Genomic DNA, 8,733 nt, shown 5'->3' on the forward strand with positions numbered 1-8,733 from the left:
AGTGGGATTTCAGCTCATATGAAGTTGTAGTCTTTGGAGGAAAGGCATTATGTAAATAAAAATGATAATATTTTAGAGACAGGGATTGGATCTATGATTTCATTGGTATAAAGAAATACTAGGGAAGGAAAATCCTTCTAGAAATGAAGTTTAGCCCCTTCTTTGAAAAATACAATTTTCAGAGAGTTGTCCCTAGAGCATGAGGAGATTAAGTAACATAGTATATCAAAGGTGAGACTAGAATTTAGGTCTCCATAGCTTCCAGGCTGATTACCATTTACTACATTGTACTATCTCTGATACTATGCTGAATTTTATAGCATTTTATTCCAATCCTTTGTCCTATTAAGCTATCAACTCTAAATGGGCTTGTAGAGTAGAAAATAATAGATGACCCTCCCCCAAAAAATCATTAATTATACCTTTTTCAGTAGACTGTTCCAAGTTGGAAAACATAATTTAATCTAAAAGCTCTTTTTTGTAAAGGGAAAAACTGAAGGAGAGATCATTTTAGTTTTGAGGTAGAGAATAATGATAGCTATCAATTAAATAGTAGTTTAAGGTTTTCAAAACATTTTACATATGTTATATCATTTAATCCCCATAATAATCCTGTGAGTCAGGTACAATTGTTGTTCCCATTTTACACACAAAGTAGCTGAAGCAAAGAAAGGATATGTGACATTTTCTGTTAGCCAATGTATGAGGCAGGATTTAAACTCATGTTTTTAAATCCACCTTCAAATCCAATGACTTTGTACTGTATTATCTGACTTTTTTTAATGTGATAACCTGATTTTTCTAGGCTGGTCTTACTATTTTCAAATGCATAATTAAAGAAAATAGGGCTCAGAGAACCATATAGAATTAAGAGTTAATTTCGTATATCAAGGTTGCCCTTTGGGATAAATAGTGTTCCCTTCTCAAAGGCTTCTCTTTAGGAAAACTTAAATATATTCCTATATTGTATTCCCTTAAAGTTTTGCATCGGTGATATGTCAAGATGATGATTTTGATTTTTTTAATCCACTGCTAATACTGAGATTGCTCATTTTAGCTATGTTATGCATCAATTATGAATTGATGTGTTTGTGAATTTACACGATCTATGAATATGTATTGTTGTGAAGATCAAATGCAATAATAAAGTACTTTGCAAAACTTAACAGCATATAATATTATTATTGTTGTTATTATCATCTTCTGCATGAAGTCCAACCTGATCATTTTACATTTTGATATCACTTCTCTTCTCTCTAAAGTTATCTTGGTGAAGGTAGATGGTTCAATGGATAGAGGTGCCAGGCCTGAAGTCAAAAATTCAAATTCAAATGTGACTTCATACAATTACTAGCTGTGTGACCTGTGTTAATCCTGTTTGCCTCAGTTTCCTCGATTGTCAAGCAAGCTAGAGAAGGAAATGACAAACCACTTCAGGGCTTTGTTAAGAAAACTCCAAATGGGGGCATTAAAGTCAGGCATAACAGAAAAAAAGTCAACAACAATAAAAATTACTTTGTATTTGTGTACAGTTTATATGTGTTATGCAGATATTTATATATATATAAACTCTTCTGTTAAAATGTAAACTCCAGGGTGGTGAGGTTATGCAGTAGTTAGATCACTGACTCTGGAAGCAGGAGGACCCAACTCTTATTAACTTTGTGGACAAGTTATTAACCCTATTGTCTCACCCAAAAAACAAATAATTAATTAATTAAATGCAAGCTTATTGAGACAATCTGTATAGACTTGGGTTCTTAAGAATAGTGTTTTATGAGCCAGAACTTGAAACAAGTTGATAACTCAATGGAATTAATAGAAACAATGCTTAAGTTAACACCTTTGAGAGTTCACACATTAGCTCACACATTAGTTCACAAGTTTGGGAGATTTCAGGGTTCAGTATGAGATATCCAAATTCATACTTCCCATAATCCCACTCTCAGAGGAGGAATCAATCTTTGAGTTTACACCTCTAAAAGAGCATAAAAACAGCTGAGCTCAGTCTGGAGAGTTCAGTTGAAAAGATTCAGAGTGGAGGAGCGTCAGTTGGAAGATTGCCAGGAGTCGGAGTTGAGCTAGAGGCAGAAGCTGGCAGAGGCAAAAGACAAGCTGCAAGAGCTCTTGGAATCAAGGAGTGAGATAGGCCTCTAAGAAAACTAACAGGCTATATTGAAGGAGACAATAAAAGATTTGAACTTTTAACACCTGGCTGCATTTGGAGTGATTATTACGATGAATTGAAACTAAGGTGCCTCCAGAAAACCTCCCCAAGAAACCTGCTCCCAGAGAGAACGATTGTATTATACAAAAGAGAAGAACACCACAGTGTTTGTTTTTTACCTTTCTTTGAATCCCTAGGATTTAGCACCAGACCTGGTATATAGCAGGTACTTAATAAATGTTTATTGGCTGACTCCTTTACATTTTCTTTGTATCCCTAGCACTGAAGACATAGTACATAATAGATAATGGAATGCTTATTTGTCTGTTTGATGAGTCTATACTGTGGGATATGTAGTACAGTAATGTATTTCTGGTGACTGTGTGACAGAAGAATACATAATTAAAGGTATTTTTTTGGAATAGATGAAAGATTCTTCTAGGGAGAAGTTAATAAACTCATGATTAGATTCCAAGGAGATTTTTGGACTTAAGGAGTAGGATATATGTGGGGGAATGAAACTTACATATCAAATTAGTGTTGTCCTTTGTAATTGGGACTGTGGGGAGGTTCCCTGGACATTAGACTGGGTCCTGGAACATGTTGCTGGGTCATAGGATTCTTTTGTTATTGTTGTGAGTGAGCAAAAATTATCTCACATAAATAGCATTTCCTCCCCAGTACTTCCCCTCAACCTTAGGAGTATCCTTCCAAAAAAATGAGATATTCAGCCAGCCTTTTCCCTAGAGCTTCTAATGTTTCTGTCTCGATTCTGCTCTTGCAATAAACAGAATCCTTATAAAAGCATTTCTAGAATGCATGAGCTATAGCAGCCAACTCAAAGGAGGTAGGAGAGCAGCTACATTTTTGCATATCTTTGAATTTTGTGCCAAAGGTAGCTGCCTGACTTTTCACAAGCAGACTGATTACAAACAGCTCCGTTAATGGCAATTGAGTGACCATCTCACTCATTCTCCCACCTGTCCTTAAAAAACATCACACTATTTTTCAAAGACCATTTCAATGACCAGATCTTTGAACAACCCTAGAGAGGTCACCTTAACCAGTGCTTCCTCTTTTCCTACCCCTATTCCCCTACCCCTTAACCACAATGCTAACTCCTTTCTAGGCAGAACAAAACTTCAACTTTTGAAAGATAGACCCTCATCAATTCTATTCTTAAAGACAGAGAAACAATAACTTCATGATTTCCCTTAAATCCTTTTTGCCAGAAATGTTTTCTCCTTATGTTGGTCTAAATCTTATTTGTAGTATTTTAAAATATATTTTCTATAGTCCTGTCCTGAGTAGAGAGTTAAAAAAAAAAAAAAAAAAAAAAACTAGACCTTATCCTTTAAATGTTAGCGATTGTTAATGAGAAGTATGTTAAATTTCTTTCACTAGGTTCCCTATGGTTTTAACTGGAATTCCTCTGAAACTTTATAACCAGACGGTTCCAATAGAATGTTTTATTTCAGGTCTAATATGACTTAAAAGATAAGAGATGAGCAGGCTAGTAGAAGGGAAGAATATATCATTCTAAAAGCTGTGACAAGCATTGTTTCCATTAGGTGACCATTCAAACTTCTAATAAAGACAGTAGGCTAGAGTACAAAGATTCCTGACTGGTAGCCTATATTCTCAAAAAACCCAAATTGGGAATAATTAATGAATTCCATCAGAAATGTCATATAGGATAAGGTCCTGGAAGCAAGATTTAGAAGTGGGAGGGAAAAAATTTGGCAGCTAGATGACTCAGTGGATAGAGCACTTGTCCTGAAATCAGGAGGAGCTGAGTTCAAATGTGGCTTCAGACACTTAATACTTCCTAGCTATGTGACCTTAGGCAAGTCATTTAACCCCAACTGCTGAAGGAGGAGAAGGAGGAGGAGGAAGAGGATGAGGAAGAGGAGAAGGAGGAGAAGGAGGAAGAGGAGGAGGAGGAGGAGGAGGAGGACGAGGAGCAGGAGGAGGAGAAGGAGGAAGAAAGAGATTTTGTTTTAGCAAATGTGCTAACTATCATCTTACTGAGGCAATGGAAAACATGATGGATTTCAAGCCAGAGAACTGAGAGTTGAATCTGATTTGCTATTAGTAGAACCCTGAAAAAGTCATTCAATGTCATTATATTTCAGTTTCCTCATTAGTAAACTAAGGAAGTTGTACTAAATGATCTCTGAGATTCAATCCAGCTCGAGTTCTTCAAGTTTATGACCTTACTGAATTATTTCTGTCTTTGAAATTCTGATTTTTTTATAGCTGAGAATCTCTAAAAAGAGATAAAAATATGGACAATAATTAGGTGGGCTTTGTCATATTTCAATCACTTTTTCTTTACAAGATTAGCACACAGCATTTCCCTCACCCATTGTCTTTCTCCAATCCAGGAAACTACTTTAGTTTCTAAGTATTATCTAGGTTATAATCATCTCTCATGAACTCCCACCAAGTTTTTGCTTTTACTATCCAATCAAAAGACATATTAGTTCAAAGCAAAAGTATACAAGTAATAAATATAACAACAGAACATCTTTTTCTATGAGCTTGAACTTCTTTCTCCCACATATTTACACACTCTGTGGGAAGAATGAACATAAATAAAGCATCACAGATGGAAGAGAACACCACCCCTTTCCTAAAATAGAAATAATTTATATAAATTGTAGCATTTCAAGTCACTTATAAGTGACAATAAGTCACTTACAAGTAACAAGTCAATAAAATCAGGGAATTATTCATTAAGGAGCCAGAATATCTTTCAAGGGGTGTTCTGTTCCATTTCCATATCTTCAGGCATGCAGGGTATTATTAATTATCATTTTATAGTTAAGGCAAAAAAATTGAGAACAAAGAGAAGGCATGAATATATAACCTTGGTAAGGAATGTTTGAATCAATGTTAAGACCTGAGATTGCAAAACACACTAAAGTTTAAGACCATTGGACATGCCCTAGAAGTTGTTCTCCCAAAAGATTATGGAAGTAATATTGTTAGTAGTAAAACTCAGACTAGATTGTAGATGACTAGAACACTGCTTTGAGATCTACCAATATCACTTAAATGTAAAGTCTTGATTAAGTCATTATAAGTCTCTACCTCTAGATTACCTCATGTTTGAGAGAGCTGTGCTATTTGACCTCTAAGATGACTTCTAGTGATTTTGTGATTCTCTCATCTAATTGAAATGTGTTTTGTTTTGTTTTTGCTCTACTCAGATGTGTAGGTATTCTGTAAGAGTCATGGTTGGGTCATGTGGGGGAGGAAAAGGTGGTGCCCACAAGGATGGATTTTCCTAACCCTTATTAGTACAATCCAGACTTCTGAATCTATTCCTAGAGGTGGGGCAGGGAGGGCTTCCCCTACACCCACACATACTATGATTAAGGTTGGGGTGGGAAGTTATCTGAGTGTAAATTGAAACCTTCATTTTTATTTCCAACCCAATTTTCCTCTAGTCTGACTCATTCAGTGATGCCACAGTCTAATGTTTGTGACCTAACACAGTCAATCACCATGGAACTAACACAAACCATAGACTGTTGAGGTGCACCAAGGGAGATGAGCTGGACAGTTCTGGAAAAAGAAGGGAAAAAAAAAAAGAAAACCTGATTTTGACACAAAAAGAAACCACATTTCAAGCCTGGACTCCCAAGTCCTCATGTGGGCACTTCCACCATTGACTAAAATGGACACATGGCTCCCTCCGGGTCTATTGGAGTACACGAGTATGGATTTAAGGTAACCAAACTAAATAAATATCCTAGCAATCCAATGAGACAAGCAAGAAAGGAAAGGGGAAATTGCCCATGTAGTAATTTAAGGAGGTTTGGGGAATATGTTCATTTCCTTGACTTCTCCCACCATGTGGCAGTGACTAGTGAAGAACAAAAAAAGTGTTAGAATGAATTTGGTGAGTCATAGACCACCTTACCTGAGCTTCAAGAGTCAGGATAAACTGACATTCCATATTTCTTGGTAAACCAAGGTACAATACAAAAAAAGTGAAATCTTTTTTGTTCTCTTCTATGTATTTTCATATATGTCTGTCTGTGTATATAGAGTCATTGTATCATTCTCAGGGCTTTTTTAACCTTTTTTATGTTGTGGATCCTTGGGCAGTTTGGTAGGAGATAAGGAGGGAACAAATATTTATTAAATGTCTTCTATATGTCAGGCACTATGCTAAACACATTACAAATATTAACTTATTTGATGCTCAAAACAACCCTAGGAGATAGATGCTATTATCATCCCCATTTTACATTTCAAAAACATGAGGCAGACAGAAGTTAAATAACTTGTCCAGAATCATACACATGGTAAGTAAGAGAGACCAGATTGAACTTAGTTATTCCTGACTTGAGGAGCCCAGTGCTCTAATCACCATCTTACTTAGCTACCTTGGAGTTAGCCAAATGGTGAAACTCATGGACTCCTCAGAATAATATTTTGAAATGAAAAACATAAGATCACAAAGGAGACCAACTGAATTACAGTAATCAAACAAAAAGGAACTATGTACCCTAAGTTAAGAATCCTCTGTTGATGCTGGTTAACATAGGATGAGGGGAGCAAGACTAGAGGGCTGTGTGGTCATGAAAAAGCATTCTCATCACCTGAACTGCCTCCCTAGACTAATATTCCAAGGAATTGCACACTTCCCTGACATAAGCAGCCCTGTATCAACAGACTGTTTCCCAGCAATGCTTGTGGCTTACAAGTAATGTGAAGGTCTTTTTATAACTGTCAATGTTTAATTTAAAAGGAAGGTCGGAATCAGCGGTAAGGGGAGGGGAATGTTGTGAACTACAAACCAAATGAAATGGAGAAAAATCATAAATACCAGAGTGTTGGATTATTTGAGCGTCTCTTGAAGTTAAATAATGAACCTTCTTCATGTTCTGCTTTTCTGGATTTGGCTTCCTCTGACAAATTTGCAGGCATTAGGGTCTGTCTGGAATTCATTCCAAGCTGGAGAATTACTATTTTTTTAAGCTCTTTTAACATTTTGCAGCTGAGGCAGCCCCCAGAGCAGGAAGCTTGAGAGTAAAGCATTACCAAATATGTCTTTTCTCTTGCCCATATCTTTTATTTCCACAGGAAAAGAAGACAGATGCTGGCAATAAACAGTATGCCAGTAAGGGCCCAGCAACAGCAGACTGCCTCAGCAGACAAGACAAGAGAAGTCCATCAAACATCCTATTTTAAAAAGAGGAAGTTGTTCTGGGTAGCAAGAAGTTTGAGAAGTTTCTACAAGGACTCAGGCTGATTCAGGAGAAGAGAAGATCATCACTGCTTATCTATTTTCCCCCTTATTCACCCGTATTAAGAAAAGACTTATTCCCTTAGTCCTTTGATTCAGTGTCATCATTTAAGTATTATGTGTAAGAAACAATAAGGAAACTGATTGTGTATGTGTGCATATATGAAAAAATGTGAACTATCTAGACACTTATTTTGAGGACCTTTTTTCTTATTACTTGACAAACATAACTTCTTGGTTTTATGATAGGGAGATCAACATTGTTCTGGACATATTCTTCTACAATCATCTATTAATTATTTTCCTAATAACATCTATTATTATCTTCCTTAAATAATGATAGATTGCAAAGGAAATACAGAGACAAATATGGCACAGTTTTTATCTTCAAAGATTTTATAACCTAGTCTGGTAGATAAAGCATATACCCAGATCAGATAAAAGGATATAATCAGCCAAATTAAAAAAATCATTTGTTGATGGGACACTGACACATTGTTGGTGGAATTATGAATACATCCAGCCATTCTGGAGAGCAATTTGGAACTATGATCAAAAAGTTATCAAACTATGCATACCCTTTCATCCAGCAGTGTTACTACTGGGCTTATATCCCAAAGAGATCTTAAAGAAGGGAAAGGGACTTGTATGCGCAATAATATTTGTGGCAGCCCTCTTTGTAGTGGCTAGAAACTGGAAACTGAGAGGATGCTCAAAAATTGGAGAATGACTGAATAAATTGTGGTATATGAATGTTATTTATGGAATATTATTGTTCTGCAAGAAATGACCAGCAGAATGATTTCAGAAAGGCCTGGAGAGACTTTAACTGATGCTGAGTGAAATGAGCAGGACCAGGAAATCATTATATATTTCAACAATAATATAATGATCAATTCTGATGGGTGTGGTTCTCTTTGACAATGAGATGAACCAAATTAGTTCCATTTGTTCAATAATGAATTGAACCAGCTACATCCAGCGAAAGAACCCTGGGAAATGAGTGTGAACCACTACATAGCATTTCCAATACCTCTATTTTTGTCTGTCTGCATTTTTTATTTCTTTCACAGATTAATAGTACATTATTTCAAAGTCCAATTCTTCTTGTGCAGCAAAATAACTATGGATATGTATACATATATTGTATTTAACATATACTTTAACATATTTAACATGTATTGGTCTGCCTGCCATATGGGGGAGCGGGTGGGGGGAAGAAAGGGAAAAATTGGAACAAAAGGTTTTGCAATTGTCAATGCTGGAAAATTGCATATATCTTGTAAATAAAAAGCTATAATAA

General features: G+C 36.0%; 1 long non-coding RNA gene across 1 annotated transcript; it reads left to right on the plus strand.

The window, feature by feature from the left end:
• Positions 1–5,666: 5,666 nt before the first annotated feature.
• LOC116423141 lies at positions 5,667–7,587 on the plus strand. The gene is made up of 2 exons (XR_004233610.1): positions 5,667–5,905; positions 7,268–7,587. It is a non-coding gene; the product is annotated as an uncharacterized LOC116423141 (long non-coding RNA).
• Positions 7,588–8,733: the final 1,146 nt, after the last annotated feature.

The sequence above is a fragment of the Sarcophilus harrisii genome, chromosome 4 (genome assembly GCF_902635505.1).
Source record: "Sarcophilus harrisii chromosome 4, mSarHar1.11, whole genome shotgun sequence".
NCBI lineage: Eukaryota > Metazoa > Chordata > Mammalia > Dasyuromorphia > Dasyuridae > Sarcophilus > Sarcophilus harrisii.